This window comes from Pseudorasbora parva, chromosome 4 (assembly GCF_024679245.1).
Source record: "Pseudorasbora parva isolate DD20220531a chromosome 4, ASM2467924v1, whole genome shotgun sequence".
Lineage (NCBI taxonomy): Eukaryota > Metazoa > Chordata > Actinopteri > Cypriniformes > Gobionidae > Pseudorasbora > Pseudorasbora parva.
The window spans coordinates 7,326,710-7,346,023 of NC_090175.1; positions in this window are offsets into that span (position 1 = coordinate 7,326,710).

The window sequence follows — 19,314 nt, forward strand, 5'->3', positions numbered from 1 at the left end:
GATAAAAATGCTTGGACAACATCCAGACACCTCTATGAGGGCAAGAAGAAGACCTCTAGTACCAAGCCCAGGAAGGACAGGACTTCTCATTGGTCCACATGCAGTTTCTGCCCTTCACCCATCTAGAGATGGATCCCTAATGACCTGATTTGTGACGGCCATAAACATTCCTCAGGACCTCAACAGTAGTGGGTGAAACAAAGAAAGACCAAAACTGATCCATCCAAATCCATTCACAACTATGTTTGGAAACCTTAAGACTGATGTAAACTACACACCTCCATTCCATACTTATTCAGAGAAATAAGTATTTTCAGTGACAGCTATGTGTAATGCAACATCTTCCACAAATTCAGCTGTTAATGAACAAATGAATGAACACATGACAGTTCAATCTTTTTCCATCATGTTTGGTGTCTATGTGTTTAGTATATTGCCAAGGGTATTCTGATGGTGGTTTGGAAAGTGAGAAATGCATTGATGAACTTTAAAGACCCTTTAAAGACTTCTAACTGTGTACAGTATGCAAATTAGTTCCACAGGGGAAAGAAGGGAGGGCCACACTGTGTGCCCTCTCTGATGCCAGCAGCCAATAGCAACACTGGAATGGAGAAGCGCCAAATTGCAATCTCCTCCTATACGGAAAAGGATAAAGGTACCCTTTCAAAAGTCACTCCTTGTTCTGAGTCTGTCTGCCGAGGATTAGACTGTGACAGAGCAACCAGGTTCTGAGTCTCCTCCACGCGAGAGACAAACAGTCCACCAAGTTCTGAGTCTGTCCGCTGAGGATTAGACTGTGACAGAGCAACCAGGTTCTGAGTCTCCATGCGAGAGACAAACAGTCCACCAAGTTCTGAGTCTGTCCGCTGAGGATTAGACTGTGACAGAGCAACCAGGTTCTGAGTCTCCATGCGAGAGACAAACAGTTCACCAAGTTCTGAGTCTCCATGCGAGAGACAAACAGTTCACCAGGTTCTGAGTCTGTCCGCCGAGGATTAGACTGTGACAGAGCAACCAAGTTCTGAGTCTCTGGTTTAACCAAAGAGACAACACAAGATCCGAGGATCTGAATCTACAGTTTGTGAGGCAGTGACAGATACGGCAATGTTCTGAGCCTCCAGCCTGTGGGGAAAGAGACACCAACACTACGTTCAGAGTTTTAGTCCAGCGAGATGACTACAGCACGTCTCCATGCTAAAGAGACCAGAGCAGATTGACCAACTTCTGAGTGTCTGGTCCAAAGAGGCAGAAGACACACAGAGACATTTGCAACAAGGTTAAGCTCAGGAGAGCAAACCTTCACTTCAAGGTTCCTTCATCTGCGTGTTCCAGATTAAGGACCTTCTGCACCTACTTCAGGGCCTCATCTGCGTGTTCCAGGACCCTTTGGTGCCCCAGGAGATCAGCATCCCACAGATCTTCGTGTTCAAGGCTGTTGAAACAGATTCCAGCTCCTTTCTTCACTGCACTGTCTCCCAGTAAAACCAGTGGAAGAAGTCATCACCATCGGACTGCTTACTCAACCACGTCAAACGTAAATATCACTTAACCAAACCTCTTTCTAGAGACCTTGGCATTGTTGTATATTATCAGTATATGATTCTCTAATTTACATTAGAAGTAATATAACTGATGCTAGTTAATAACAAATAATCTTTCATTTATTTGTTTAATGTATAATAAGGTTCTTCACCTTAATTTCAGAGAAACAACAGTTTATCTTTCCATAAGATAACGTAGCTCTTCTATAGCCATACTTAACTTACTCACATGTATTTTATGCATTTTACGCACTTTATTCCTTTATCATTCATTGTATTCATTTAGTAGTTGTGTTAATTGTTCTGTTTATCTTTTGTTAATAAAATCTATTTTATTACAATTGTGTCTTCCTTGTGCTGATAAGGCAGAAAAGGCTCTACAAGTTAGAAATCTCACCAATCTTTCAGATAAATCAGCTGACCAACTCTTCCCCCTTTACATTCATTATAAATGACTGGGCAGCCTCCTGTGCGGAGTGTTCTCATACAGCCAAGGTAAAAGGCCTTGACTAGTGTCCCAAACTAAGAGGGGGAAGGTGGTCATCTGATGTACTCATAACCACACCTTAAGTGACGTGTGATCCAAATTCACAACGTCAGCAGTGACGTGAGTACCAATCACTCTCTTACTTAGTGTCCTTGGGTGGACAAAAGTAAAAATCACTACAGTGTAATGCTATTGCCATAGATTTTTGAAAGAAAAAATGTTCAACATTAATTGCAGATGCAAATGTTATGATTCTATGCAGTTAATATTGACTCATTAACATTATTGTAATATTGTTTAGATGGAGGCTTGCTATTTGGGATGGATGTGAAGTGTAACCGGTCATTATAAGTGTGAAGCAACAAAAGCAAAAAACTGTTACTTACACAGCATAACAGAGATGATAGTCAGGGCTCTTTTAAAACCTGTCATGAAATTATAATAAAAAAATTATAATAAAAAAAATTATAGGAAAAAATTATAATAAAAACAAGGAAATGTATTGGAATGCATTGTAATTTTGAGTTTGTAAAAGTGAATTTATCATATTCATAATTTTTACATGCTAATTATAACAAGAAATATCACCTTTATCAAGAGAGGAATCCATTGACAATGCTGACACTCAATGTGTTCACAATGTATTTCTCTGTATCTAAAAGCCAGAACAATAGATGACTGTCCTTTACTGTTCAGAGGAAACAAACAAATGAGCTTTGGCACTAATGCATGACTTCTGTTTGTATTCAAACACATATGGAAAATTCCACTGAAGTGTAAATGTGCAGTAATTAACACTCAAGGTACTGTTCTTTTTACAGTTTGTCAAACTAAAAACTGTCCTAATTTATCTGTAAAATGCTGGTAGCACACACTGGTAAAAACTGGTGTTGGGTTTACTAAAAATATATATGCACCATTTTTGCATCATACTTTAAGTAAACCCAACTTGGAATAATTTTATTTAAAATTAACAAGAAAAAACTTTTTTATATGTACTTAAATATTTGAGTTCACTCAACATGCTTTACTTAAAAATATATGTGTTTTTCAAATGTTACGTCAGTTGTGATGTTAAATAAAACATGTCATCCGGGAGATTTTCGGCTCATCTTATCCCTCATCAGTTCTAGATGCAGCGTTTTGACTGAACCTCTTCTACTTCTGCTGCATACGATGAGAACACATCTTTACAATTTTCTAGGTCTTAAAAGAGTCTGCGTTTGTGATTATATGTCCTTATTTCATAGCTCGCTCTGTCTGGATGCGTTTGAATCTGCTTTAAGTTTGTGTTTTTGTCACCTATCACACATGCGCAATGTAGTAAGCCGACAGAAAGCAGGTTAATGCGTTTACATGCAGCACGAAATCAGGATAAGAGGCAAAAAACTACCTGTCCTGACCGGTTTATGCTTACGCCGTTTATGAGCTTACGCCAATAAAAGGGTTTACGGGTTACCGCGTTTACATGACCATGTTCATTGTCATCTTATTTGGCATAATTGGCTTAAGAACGTGCATGTAAACGCACACAGTGACTACGTTTACATGGACAGCAGTAATCTAATTATTGACCTTATTCTAAATAAGACAATATTCTGATTAAGGTGTTTACATGAGTTGCTTTTAGAGTACTTCGTTCATGTTCCCGTTTTACATGTGATAGAACATAGATCGATTATGGCACGTCATTACGTCCCCAATGCCACGCTATGTTCTCCAACATCCAATCATAGCGTGACTTTGGCAGGTGTGTTAATTTTATGGGCTCAGGAAACCTGCTGTAAGTTCACCTGCGGGTGTCGCTGTTGGACAGTGTTACTTTACATTAAGAAGTATAACAAAACATGCGTTTTTATAATGTTTTATATCTACATTTACGTTGATTTATTTTTGTAATATTATGTATTGCCTCTTTCTGTTTTTTTTTGAAGAGACACTGCCCCTCTTTCCTCCTCATTGACAGCCTACATTTAGAATAATAGCTTTGATTAATGATGAAAAAGGTTTAAAAATCATGACTCTTTGGATTGTTTTTCCTGCCGTCGAGCAACAGGCGTTCACTGAATGACCTATCTGGTTTGCGATTACAAATACAAACTTATTGTTTTTTACTTTTACAATAAGCATAATAATTACAACAAAAATAAAAATATAGAGAGAAGATGCAGTGTTCAGAATGAACAGTCAAGTAAAACACACACCGCCCATAGCAACGACGTTTATGGCAACGACATTTCAGACAGATACATAAAAGATAAACGCGACTTTTCCGCCATTTGTTACTGTTTTGCACACGTTGTTATATTAATTATAATTCCAATTCGGTTTTATTGGCCACAATATTGTCGATGATTGAAAGGGGCACTTTTGATTAATTTTCAAAAAGGGCAGAGGCTCAAACCCACAAAGCCTCCCCTCTGCACTTCTCTGTTGTGCGTAACGTTATGTGCCCTGTCACAAAATGCGGCGGAATCTCCGACATGACATTAATAGTTAGATTAAGGTGTGTGTACATGTCTCCGATAATGCGACTAAAATAGGCATACTCCACGTGTCTTAATCCGATTTATGTGTAGTTAGATTATGACTTTAATCAGATTAAGGTAATTAGAAATCACTGTCTACATGGTAGCCTCTTAATCAGAGTATTGTCTTAATCAGATTAATATCGGAGTATTGTTGTCCATGTAAACGTAGTCAATGATAGTCAGAAATCAGATTATCCCTAATGCTGTGCTCCATGCTCCAGTCATTGAGTCCTACAGTTTGATCTATCCTGGCACCAAATTTGCAGTGATAAAGGACTCTAGATTGGGCCATACTAGAAGAACGGTTTCAGAATCAACAGGGTAAATCACGGTTAACATTTATTTTGGCCAGACAGAACTTAATATGCAAACAAAGTAATATGAAAATAGTTTAAAAGAGTCATGATATCTGGTACAATACATACCATGTGTGTGAGTGCCACTAGGACACAAACACAACATGGCATGGGAGTTCTGGCTGCAGAATGGTTCCAAATGGCTGTTCTGTACAAAATTGTACCTTTTAAGGTTCAAGTGGGCGTCATTGGGGCGGTACCCTTAAGGGTACATTTTTGTACCTCTATGTCAGGGGTAGGCAAATTCAGTCCTAGAGATTTGATGTCCTCCAGAGATTATCTCTAATCCTACTAAACCACCACAGTATAAAACACAGTGCTCCCAGCATGCATTGCAAGCTAATTCTTGATACCTGTGTGTGTCTATACGGTTCCCCCTTTAGAATGTTTTTTTTTAAATCAAAATTTAAAACGTCTGATCTATGGCAAGCAAGTATTGTTGGTGAATATTATTTATTAATATTTTTATTCAGTGATGAGTTTAGTCAAACATTATTTTTCCTGATACAGTTTGTTTATGGCTTATGTTTTGAAGTTATTTAGAACTATTATGCGTTTTGTTTACACTTTAACAAAAAACACAAACATACTTAAAAATCCAAGTCAAACTGCCCAACTAAATGAAACACTGATCTCCATAATGGTGACCAAACTTTTTCAATGAGACATCAACATCTAAACCTGTTAATCCTCAATAAGAGCTTCTATAGACGTCTTTCAGGGTTGGAGCCAAACTCTGCAGGACAACGACTTACTAGGACTGAACTGAGGAAAACAATGGTATAATTGTACCCTAAGGACCAATTGTGTACCTTTAAAAGGCACAGTTATATGTTTTGTTCCCCAAGGAACAAAATTGTACCTCCACTGTACTTTTTTTTCTGAGAGTGTACAGTCACATGTAACGCACATCTTACACACATTGTGTAGCTATAACACATTAGTGTGTAAAAGGTTTCAACACACTTTTGTGTAAGAGTAATAATGCATTAGTTGAGTTACAGGTGACACAGAATGTTTAGTCCTTGTTTAAAGACAGAGATGTGTTAAGAAACAACACAGGTTGTGTTAAATTTGACACATGTTCAATTGTAACATCTAGTGTGTGTGCTCAGAGACAACACGTTTCGAATTTAACACACAACCTGTGTCATTGCTGTGTTGTGTTGCCCATGAGCACACACACTGTGTGTTAAATTCTTAAAATGCTACACGTTTCATTTTGAACGCATCTCTTTTTAGAGTGTACACAACTGTTACTATACACACATCAATACATGTTTTTGACATAGACTGATGAGATTCATTATGAGGAGAAAGAAGCTCTTACCTGATATAATCTGATATTCAGTGATCTTCACCCGACACGACTGTCTGCTAAACTAAAAACATTGTTGTGTTCATTTGTTTATAGATTAATTATCTGTCCATCATCTTTACAAAGAAATACGTAAACAAGTCCACTGTTTCCTTCTCAAATTTCAATTTATATATTCAAAGACACACATACAGTTCATTGTCAGTGCTTTGTTAGATGTTCCATACAATGTAATTTGCATAATTTATTCATAAAATATGTAAAAATGGTTCTGGTTCTGGTTATTGATCATTAGTTTTTTTTGTTTTTTGTTTTCTCAGCTCGACAGAATCTCTCTTTCATGGAATGTGGAAAAACATGTTCACAAACCCACTTATTACATCACACTGTTTATTAAGACATAACTTTATAACAAAAAGTGCATTAAAATAAAACCTGAACTAAAAAAGCAAAGAGCAACCATTCACCTGTTTTACAAAACACAAACCACATGACAATACAAATTGAGATATCAGCGGCTCATATACGTATTCTAATAGTTTAGTTATAAAGATAAATTAAACCTCTAAAACCTGTGACATTCTCTTCTGAAAATATATTTTGCCATATGAATATTTAAAGATATATATAAAAAAGTCCTTACAGAAGAGACTGAACTTGAACTTGAACTTGAACTCTGAGAATGAACTCAGTCTGTAAAAATGTCCTCTTCAACCTCCACCATGAAAATATTGTGTTTCAAAGAAGATTAAGCACAGTTCAGAAGTTCTACATCAATATTTTATAACTTCAGCCAATGAAGAATAAATAAATAAATAAATAAATAAATAAATAAATAAATAAATAAATAAATAAATAAATAAATAAATAAATAAATAAATAAATAAATAAATATGTTAATTAAAAGCAACGTTAATGTAATAGTACACACAAAAATATTCATGTTAAATTAATACTGCCTAGTGTTGATGTGTGTGCTCACTACTGAGTTAAAGTACCATTGAAGCAGTGTTGGAGCTAAATAGATAATCAAGTGATGATTAAGCATTAATTATGAACACCTGATGATAATGAGCAGAATCACTGAAGGAAAGAGAAACACAACAACTGACTTCAGCCACAGCCATAGATGAAATCAACAGAATATAAAATATATTATTTTTGTTATTTATTTTTTATTAATTATTTTTGAAAATGTTTTAGTGAGCCTTCCAGTGCACAGAAACGTTTGCTGAAATGTTGCATGTATATGTAACAAGCAAAGTATTTATCATACTGTACTTTAAATAAAATTACATTTATGTCAGAAAGATATCAGCTCTGCTGTAGTTCATAAATACCAGTAATGATGTTTTACAGTGAGGACGCTGTCACGCCATTAGTTTCCCAGTGTGTAGTCAGCCAGTGTTGTTTACTGACCTTTAGGGATGAAACGATTATTGGTTTCATGATAAACCACGATAAAATGTACTGACGGTTAGTAATATTGTTTAAAATTTAATTATCATTAAAACCGTCAGTGATTATCACGATTTTGAAAAGTTGTGGTAAATCCTATCCAGTCTGGTGCAGGTGTGCACAGCGTTGTTTTCTGAATGAGAAGAAATGACAGAAGGCAGTGACAGCACCAGGAGATTTTCCAGCCTTCTAAAAGTACAAAATCTGAGGTGTGGCCATATTTTGGCTTTTACAAAAGTTCTGAGGGAAAATGAATCAAAGATGCTTTGGTCACCCTGTCCGCAGCAGAACATGCCAGAATAAAGTCGCTGTAATAGGGGAAACACTTCAAATCTGTGAAGATTTGCGAACGCAAAGCAAGTGGACTTTGACCTCAATACCAAACCTACGTCTGGGAAATAATAACCTGAAGCTTGAGCCAAAGACGAATGAACACGTTATTACACGACTAGGGTGACATTTAAGGAATAATAATCAGGGCTTGAAATTAACACCCACCATTTGTTTGGTGTAGTTCGGCTGAGCGTCGTGTAACAGAGTCACTCACACTATTCACTGTTGCTAGTCTCTTAATGTTACTTATTATAGGCTTCTCAAAAGCCATCTGTTATAATTGCGTTGTGAAAGTACTGCATAATTAAAGTGAATTTACAGCATAACTTTCTGTAATTACAGTGTAACTATAAAGTAAGTATATGGGAACAATATGTAATATTGGGGGAATAAAGGGGTAACTATCAGGAAAATTAACACATTATTTATACTGTAAGTATTTTTTAATTAAGGGGTAATACTGTAAGTATTTTTTTAATTAAGGGGTAATTATACTGTAAGTATTTTTTTTAATTAAGGGGTAATTATACTGTAAGTATTTTTTAATTAAGGGGTAATTATACTGTAAGTATTTTTCAATCAAGGGGTAATTATACTGTAGGTATTTTTTAATTAAGGGGTAATTATACTGTCATTATTTTTTAATTAAGGGGTAATTATACTGTAGGTATTTTTTAATTAAGGGGTAATTATACTGTAAGTATTTTTTAATTAAGGGGTAATTATACTGTAGGTATTTTTTAATTAAGGGGTAATTATACTGTAATTATTTTTTAATTAAGGGGTAATTATACTGTAATTATTTTTTAATTAAGGGGTAATTATACTGTAAGTATTTTTTAATTAAGGGGTAATTATACTGTAAGTATTTTTCAATTAAGGGGTAATTATACTGTAGGTATTTTTTAATTAAGGGGTAATTATACTGTAAGTATTTTTTAATTAAGGGGTAATTATACTGTAAGTATTTTTTAATTAAGGGGAAATTATACTGTAAGTATTTTTTAATTAAGGGGTAATTATACTGTAAGTAATTTTTTAATTAAGGGGTAATTATATAACATATAATTATATAACAGCCTATCTCTGTCCTGTTACGTGAAAGAAAGTCTAAGGCCTTGTCAGGCCGTTTAACAAACCAATATAATCTGCTGCCTGTTACCTGTCAAAATAGGATTAATGTGGAGGAAAAAATTAATACTGCTAAGTTAGCGCTTTTAAACATCCGTTCACTTAAGAACAAATCATTTCTAGTCAATGACTTAATAACCACTAACAACCTAGATTTTTTGCTTCTAAATGAAACGTGGTTAGAAGAAAACTCTAGTGCAACAGTCCTCAATAAAGCAGCCCCTCCTAAGTTTACTTTTATGAGTGTCTGCAGAGCAGTTAGGAGAGGTGGAGGTGTTGCTGCTCTTTTTAAAGATTTCTATCAATGTAAGCAAGTATCATTTGGTGACTATTTGTCTCTAGAATATCTGGGTATTGTGTTAAAAGGTTCTCCACGCAGCCTGCTTATCATTATTTACAGGCCTCCGAAATACTCTGCAGGCTTTACTGAGGACTTTACAGAACTGTTATCAATAATTTCCTCAGGGTTTGACTGTTTTGCTATTGCTGGGGATTTTAACATTCACATAGACAATATTGAATCCAGTACAACAAAAGAGCTCATGACTGTTCTTAACACTTTTGATTTGACACAGCATGTAAATGGACCCACACACAATCGTGGACACACCCTAGATTTACTTATCAGTAAGGGTCTAAACATTTCATCAATTTTTATTAAGGATGTGGCACTGTCTGATCATTTCTGTATTTTCTTTGATATATCAATCTCTCCTGCCATTGAAGCTAGATCTGTCTCTGTCAAAAAGAGATGCTTAAATGAGAACACTAATGTGCTGTTTATGAAGGCTTTATCTCTAACACCAAGCATATCTGCAGACTGTGTTGATTTTCTCCTTGACTCCTTTAACTCAAAAGTTAAGAGTGTAATTGATGATATTGCTCCTCTAAAAGTCAGGAAAAAGAGTACCAAACAAAAAGCACCTTGGAGATACTCAACAGCAATACAAATAATGAAAAGACAATGCAGAAAATCTGAACGCATGTTGGGGAAGACAAAACTTGTAGTCCGTTATAAAATCTATAAAGACACCCTTCATGCTTTCAATGTTGAACTAGGCAAAGCTAGACAGACTTTCTTCTCAAATATTATAAACAGAAACATAAACAACACGCGCACTCTTTTTGCTACTGTCGAGAGACTAACAACCCCCCCGAGTCAGACTCCTAGTGAAATGCTCTCAGACAATAAATGCAGGGAGTTTGCTTCCTACTTCTCCGAGAAAATCAATAATATCAGAAAGGCACATCCTCTAGTTGCTCTGGGGTCAGTCAGATCATACCAAACCCTCTGGAAATTACCATGTCAGATTTCGAAGCTATTGACTGCAAAATTTTAGAAGACACAGTACAGCATCTTAAAACATCAACCTGTGCCCTAGACACACTCCCCACTTCTTTTTTCAAAAGTGTGTTTAACTGTTTAGAAGCAGATCTCCTAGAAGTGGTTAACTCCTCACTTCTCTATGGGACTTTTCAAACCGCCCTTAAAACTGCAATAGTTAAGCCTCTCCTGAAAAAGAGAAATCTGGATAAATCCAAACTGAGCAACTACAGACCAATCTCAAATCTCCCCTTCATAGGCAAAAATCATTGAAAAAGTTGTTTTCAATCAGCTGAACAAATTCTTACGCTCGAATGGATACTTTGACAATTTTCAATCTGGTTTCCGTCTGCATCACAGTACAGAGACAGCGCTCATAAAGATTATAAATGATATTCGTTTAAACACTGATACAGGCAAAAACATCAATTCTGGTCTCTAAACCGTCTCTAAAGTTACATACAACATTGGTATACGCATTTGTATAAAACTGACTGTAGTAAAGTGTTCATCTAAGTGTCGGGTATAATGCACACCTTTCGGATTTTTGATATTTAATCAAACAAACTGTCAAATCATATGAAAATATATATTATTTATTTTAATGGGATACTGTTTTGGCGCGTACACAAAATAGACTTAATTTAAATGCGTCATAGCTGATATAGGACACTGATGAGAATAGTGCTTGAACATATTTATAGAGATAATATTAGAGATTATATTTACACCAAATTATTATTTATGCATTATGCGGTGCTATTGACGAAGGCCAATATAAGGAAGGAAATCCCAAAGAGTAGAATTTTGGCAAAAAAAAAACAAAAAAATGCATAGACCAGCTTGATTTATTTGTTGTTGTTTTTTTATTTTGAAATATAAAACTTGTTGAAATGTTTTCAGTGTGTGCATTGGTTCTTTTTGAACACTATCTCATTTGAACAAAACCATGATAATATTGATAACCGTGATAATTTGGGTTACTATAACCATGATGTGAAATTCCCATACCGTTTAATCCCTACTGTCCTTACCAGTGCCTGAAATTGTGTGTGATGTACTGATTCAGGAGCTAGGAAACTGAATGAGATGCACACAAGGAAACCAAGGGGCAAATGAGGGACAGGTATAGCTAATGAGTGGCCACGGTAACAAACAAGGGTAGCTATGGAAACAGATCAGGGAATAAGGAACGAGGGCAACCAGGAACTAAACAGGAAGTGAACACACAAACAATGGAACAGAAACACTTCAACATAAAAGTCCTTAACCACGAGACAGACTGGAATCATGACAGCATCACCTGCATATTAATGAGTGTGGTGTGGCAAGCACCGGGGCGAGGGACCGCGAGAGAGGGCCGGTGACGAGTGGAAATAAGTACCAGCTGCGTGACACACCGGTCTCGTCTCGCGGCCAAGTGACGGGAGCATAAAAGGAGGTGCCAAGGCAGCGAAAGAGGACCAGGCCTGGAATTTATGTTATGTTTTGTTTACGTTTTATTATGTCTGTGTGGGCTGAGTTAATGGTGGATACTTGCTTATCCGTCTCCATATTAACAAAGTCTATATATGATGCCAACTTTAGTTCCGTGCCACTTTGGCCACCTAATGCTCACCTGGTCACATATTAACGTGCACCAATTTGTGTATTGGGTTGCTTGCCCACTGTTGTATACTTTGATGATATTTTTATTACCTTTCTGGACATGGACAGTATAGTGGACAGCCACACAAAGCCGGAGAGGAAGTGCATCACACCTGATATCACGGCACACAACACCTGGAGAGCATGAGAGACGGTTATGATGATTCTCAGTGAGGCTGTGCTGAGCTGTAGGGCTCCTTCATCATTCTCACCTGCTGTAAAATTTAAATAATTTTTAATGATTTAATGAAAAAATACTTTAATGAGTAATGATTTACACATTTTGTTTACTATTTACTGTTTACCTGAGCATTCAGTTATGTGCAATATAGCATACAGGAGGTGTGGGGGGGGGGGGGTGCTGCATTTTATAATTTAAACATGGCTTTTCATGAAAATCTATAATCCAAGATGACCACCACTTATGGCATCGTAATATGCAAATTAGATGGGGAAAATGTAATCCCTACATAATCTTTGGGTCATCCTTAATATTTCTCTAATTTACAGAAAGTGTCTCTTTTATCACCTTTAAGATGTGGAAAAAACTGGCACCTAAAGTGTAGGGACAGCTCTTCATTGTTTCATGATTAGTTTATAATCATGACCCACTAAGCAACATTTTGTCCAAAAGACGTCTTTTCAATGTCTTTGTGACTAGAGGCTTACGTTGAAAAGACGTCCACTGAGGAGCCAAAGTTTTTATGACGTCTGCTTTGGACATGTTCTGCTCATCTGATATAGACTTTCATGGAACCTCAAGGTTAAACAATAGTTCAAATGTGCTCATTGTGGACAGATGGCAGGTATTTTTTTTCTTTTAAGGGTTGGAGTTAAACTGCAGGAGAGTGGCACTCCAGGACCAACATTGCCCATCCCTGCTTAGGCCTATATTCTGCCAGAAACCAGCTGTTTGTTATTGGTTGCCGCTTGTTTGTTAATGGAAAATTTTAAATACAGGCTTTTTCAGAGATTTCGGAGTCACTTCGTAAACAATGATGATTTTAACAGCCAGAGTCCAGCAGCTAAATGTGAGCAGATGGGGTCATATTAGCGAAAGTTCCTCATCATTTCAATTGAAGCGACGATTGAAGCACCACTCATGCAGAATGAACTCTCAAAACAAGCTGCTTTTTTTAGTAATTCAACACAGTGAAATCCCATGAACAACATTACCATGAGAGAAATTTGCATGGGGAATTTTTCGCCCACAATTGAAACTTTACACTGCCTAGATTCCCATGAAATTCCATTCAGGTCCTGTTCTTGTCAATCTGTGTCTTTTAGTGGGAAATGTCACAGACATTTAAACAGACATAGCATCGTTTTAATCAACTAAATATATTATTTAATTATGCTGGTGGGTGTGTCTGTCGGGCTGCTTCCTGAAGGATCTGGTAGTGAAGAGTGAGTTGTTGTTGTTGTTGTTGTTTAAATCAATTTGAGTAGAAGCAAATACATGCTTGGGGGTTTGTGACATTTCTTATCTGATAATTTCTTACACACACTGTATAAGCACATATATATCCCTGTCTTTAGCAACCCAGATCTATATCTAACATAAAATAAAGCATATTTTGTTACCTTTTGGAGCTTGGAAGGCTTCAGTTTGAGCAAATGTTTTATACCATCACCACCATCTGGGACAGTGATGATAGTATAAAACATTTGCTCAAACTGATCGTGACCAATGTCCAAAATACGGAGAGGATGGCGTTTGCATTAAGCCTACGGATGGATAAATACCTGCAGTATTGGGAAAAATGGGTTGTGTATATACCTTTATGAAAGGATTATTGTCTACTATACCATCTTGGATATATTTCTATCAATATGTTTATGTAAGATTGTATGGGTGACCAAATTACCAAATTTTTGTTGTAGATGTGATTGTATTTCATTGTAAAAAAAAAAAAAAAAAATTCTTACAAATTACACAGATGCCACATGGTGTTCGCTGACATCTCACATGGCTGTGTGCACCGCATTCCTGACAGCACACCTAAAAGTAAAACAATAGGCCTACTTGTTTTTTTCAGCAATTTATTATAGTATCAAGCAGATACTTCTAATTACCTTCTCTTTCATCAGGACACCCCAGCACAGCTCTATCTGCAGGGGGAAAAATATAAATTTATATATACACTGGTCAGGCATAAGATTCTGAACATGAGCACCGACTGGTCAGTGGCTATGATGCCCCAAAATGCAATGCAATGTATATTCTGACAACTTTTATCAGAACCAGCATAAGGATGTTGTTAATTCAACAAAATTATTTTGAGGTCATGAAATATCACATTGCCACTAAGTAATATCTTGTGGCCATGACCAAAATAAGTTTATATTTATAATTTGTATGTTTTGATTTAGTTATTAATGAAAGTGAGCACCTAAAGAAGAGAACAGAGCTTTGCAGAACTGTGCCCTAAGGTGGGGTATATCCACAGAGGCATATCCATCCACGAACCCTTTTCCCTCAAGCAGGGCCTGAGCAAACTAAAATATAAATTAAAGTGGTCATTTTAAATACTTTATCAGAATGCATAAAAATAAAACTACATCGACAGATAAAAATAAATAAATCTAGGCCTACCATTAACACATGGACCCCACAAGAATGGCCATCCTCTTGCCGTGGGTGGGGCACATCATTCCATGTCCATTTTTGGGCACAACCTTAAGCTTTGGCAAAAGAACTGAAAAATAAAGCTTAGTTATAAGGTCTACATTCTGAATGTAGTGCTGCTACAGTATGTTGTTTTTTTATATGCTTGGTAATTTAAGGTAATGTTTCACTATCATACTAATATCCATTAGCAGAACAATTTTAATGTTATTAATTGATAATCTACTACCTCCAATTCTCCAGAATCACTTTTTTCTTCCCACCGGTTTCACCAAATGGATCCATGTATGTGATTTCTTGTTTTTTAAGGTCACAGAACTACAAAACAAGATCAGAAAATTTGGTTAAGAATCATCTAATACAATCCTCATGTTGTTGTTTTTTTCTAAAAGATAAGGAAATTATAAGAAATCTTAAGTCTGGTATGGTTTCATACTGAACCAAACCTAGCAAATTAAGATGTGGCCTACTTACAAAAAGTGTCCAGTGATTGGCATTTTCCAGGAGGGCACCAATAACTTTAGTATAGGTTTTAAGTATGTCTTTCTGTAAAGATAGAATGATTAATTGAATCAAAAGAAACCAGTTTTATGTGGAACATCAAGTGTGCTTTATTAAAAGGGGCTTTTGGTAGAATTTAGAAACCCATGTAATTAGCACCAGTGGCCATTAAGTGAACTGCATTCAGCAACTTATTGCTTATTGCACTCAATAGTGATGCAAGCAAGCCTTGGGTAAAACAGTAGCCGACATGATGTTGACAGATGACACTCATTAAAATGACACTGTTAAGATAAGTTCCTTTGGATATTCAAGGCAAAGCTACCCAGAATAAACACTTTCATAGAAAACCAAAGAAGTTCTCTTTTTAAAGTTTAATTACAAGCTCTTCACAATAATAATAATAATAAAAATATTAATACATGAAAATTCTTATAGTCCCTTTACAATAATATAAGGCTGAATGTTCTTGAAAAAAACCCCTGTGGTATTCCATTCTAGAATCACAGTAAAATATGCAGATTTAATCTTTAGATGGGAAAATGTCTTTGCATTTATGTTAGAAAATATATTCTTGGGTATGTAAATATTTACTGCACCTTGCAAAAGTAGTGGCTTTTAGCCCTCTGGGATCCAGACAGAATCTAAGTCATGGATTGTGTACAAATATTGTTCACATCCTTAAATTTCTTAAGGAGAAGAGGAAAAGAAGATAAACACATACATATATGCATACATAGATACATACATGCAAACATAAATTATATATTTCATACCTTGCAGGTGATACTCATGAGAGCATCTATTACCTATTGACAATAAATTTAGTTAGAACCACAATCATCAAATTCTAAAATACATGTGCCATTAATGAATACACTAAAAGCTCACCACATCTGGCATGTAGTCTGGCTCATACAATGCTTTTAAATGGGCTGCTGAAAGGCTATATGGCCCAACACAGCCCACTAAGGACTTCCAAGGTTGATCTGTATATAGGGTATTTATATGAAAGTCATCAGCACAAATTTGCATGTATGTGTGTGTTTATATATGCTAAAGAATGTGCACCCTTACCAGTCATGTTGTAGCATACGATAAAAGCTGGAAAAAAAGAATGTCACAGTTCATTAATTAAGAAAGAATTTCTTTAAACAATTTCAAGGGGCTATATGTCAGAATTCACATATATTCTTCACATTTAGATTGAGAGAATAGTTTGAAATGATCGTGATGATCCTGGATCAACATTAGAGAATCTACCCCAAACTGAAATGATCGTGATGATCCTGGATCAACATTAGCGAATCTACTCCAAACTGAAATGATCGTGATGATCCTGGATCAACATTAGCGAATCTACTCCAAACTGAAATGATCGAGATGATCCTGGATCAACATTAGCGAATCTACTCCAAACTGAAATGATCGAGATGATCCTGGATCAACATTAGCGAATCTACCCCAAACTGAAATGATCGTGATGATCCTGGATCAACATTAGCGAATCTACTCCAAACTGAAATGATCGTGATGATCCTGGATCAACATTAGCGAATCTACTCCAAACTGAAATGATCGAGATGATCCTGGATCAACATTAGAGATTCTACCCCAAACTGAAATGATCGAGATGATCCTGGATCAACATTAGCGAATCTACCCCAAACTGAAATGATCGAGATGATCCTGGATCAACATTAGAGATTCTACCCCAAACTGAAATGATCGTGATGATCCTGGATCAACATTAGCGAATCTACTCCAAACTGAAATGATCGTGATGATCCTGGATCAACATTAGCGAATCTACTCCAAACTGAAATGATCGAGATGATCCTGGATCAACATTAGAGATTCTACCCCAAACTGAAATGATCGAGATGATCCTGGATCAACATTAGCGAATCTACCCCAAACTGAAATGATCGAGATGATCCTGGATCAACATTAGAGAATCTACCCCAAACTGAAATGATCGTGATGATCCTGGATCAACATTAGAGAATCTATTCCAAACTGAAATGATCTTGATGATCCTGGATCAACATTTATGAATGAATCTACCCAGTATTAAAAAGCAATTATCAAAATATTGATTACAGTCAGATTCAAAAAGCAATTATTCTACTTTTTTTATTTTTATGTCATATTTTTGCACACTTTATTCAGACCAAAATAATAGCAGACTGTTTTAAAGATCAGGAATTAATTACATTTTTAAACATTATATTTTTTTTATAAAGTTGTTAAACTAAATATCAAATGTGTATTTGTGTGTAAATGTAGGAGAGAAGGAATACCGTTAGGGGATTGGAGTAAAGTAAACTTAGCTTTTAGCTATTAGCTAAATGGCACATGGTTGTTGGGTGTGCTCTGGGTTGCATGACATTATGCCATTTAAGTGTTCTAATTGAAGACTTTTTAGTGAATAAATTACATTTACATTGCCATAGTTTTAGCTGCAGAGAGGGTCAAAGAAAGAGTACAGAAAAAATAACTTACCTTTGGTCGGTGAGTCAAGTGAGGCGGGAACGTTCAAAAGGTTGTAATGGCATTTAGTCGGCACACACTGATGACATCAGAGGCTTGTGATTGGTTAATTAAATGTTGATCCAGGATCAACAAAGGATGTTGATCCAGGAACGCATCTTACTTGGCAAAATCACCTTCACCGTTACGCCAGACTGACTTTATTTCTGTCAGACGACTACAGAAGATCTTATTGAGAATCAACAGAGGTTTAGATGGTGATGATTTATTGAAAATAATAAAAAATTTAAGTCACCATTATGGTGATCATTGTTTGTTTTAGTCGGGGTCTTGACTTTCCAACATTAGTTTTTTATGGTGAGAACAGCAAGAAAAAATGACTGATGACAAATTGTTGACAGATGATGTTGAAAGTCATTGATTACAGTAGCCTTGTTGCTCTACAGCAGGAGATCCAACAGTGTTTTAATCAGAAACTTAATGATTTTTAAAACAAGTACATAAGTTTAGTTATCCAGTTTAATAACACATTTCACAATAGGCTCTTCTAACTGGCAATTTTTTACTACACACAGACATCAAGAATCACGCCGGCTTCACACGGCACGCGTAAGCAGGGCATAGGCAGCGCCGAAGCAGCGCGTACACTTTTTGCTTTCACACAGGCAGTGTTTGTCACGCGCAGTTGTTTACAAAGTACTCTATAATGGATACGTTTGCATTTCTCTTTAATGTATTTGAAATGGAAATAAGGCAAAGATTTATCATGCAGCTAATTTTATTTTTAAAAATCGTTTCACTTGTTTCTGATGTTTTTTATTACGTTTAGTGCGAGTTTTTGATAGGAGAAAGGCCATCGCACTATATGTCCAATGAAAAGCACAATACTGCTAAAAAGAGAAACTTCAGGAAATTGTCTTGAAATATTGGATAGGCATCAAATTTACATGCATTACCCATCATAAACCTCTTAAAGATAATCAATAAATGACTGTAATAACTAAGAGGAAACTTCTTAATGATATATTGTAGGCTAAATGAGCAAATTATCTAAAAACGTTTTTTTTTTTAAATGACAAAATAACGCACATCATAGTGACTTACCATCAACACCAAGAGCCGCTCACGCTCACCAACTTCCTCCCATGCTTTTTCATTCACTTGCAAGTCTTTATAAAGCAATTTGTGTGGATCATAGAGAACTGTGTGCTTCTCAACCTCCACGATAAGACGAGTGTCGTCCATTGCTGTCTTTCAGGTGCACTCTGAAGAACACTGCCTGTGACACCACGTGCTTTTGTTTATTGTTTCTGTTTTTATGCCAGCATATAGTTATAATATATACATAATTTAATTCATATTTAATTTAAGCTAAACTGGCATACATTATTTAAAATTAGTTTTGTAGTTCAGGCAAACTTTCGTATGGCAGTGACTTTAGTTTTTGTGTAGAACTTTTTTTTTTTTTTTTTCACAGCGCCGGATGTCATATGGTGACTGAGAAACACACGGAACACTTCACTAAATTATTTCATGGTTAAATGTGTTATTTTTCATGTTAACCA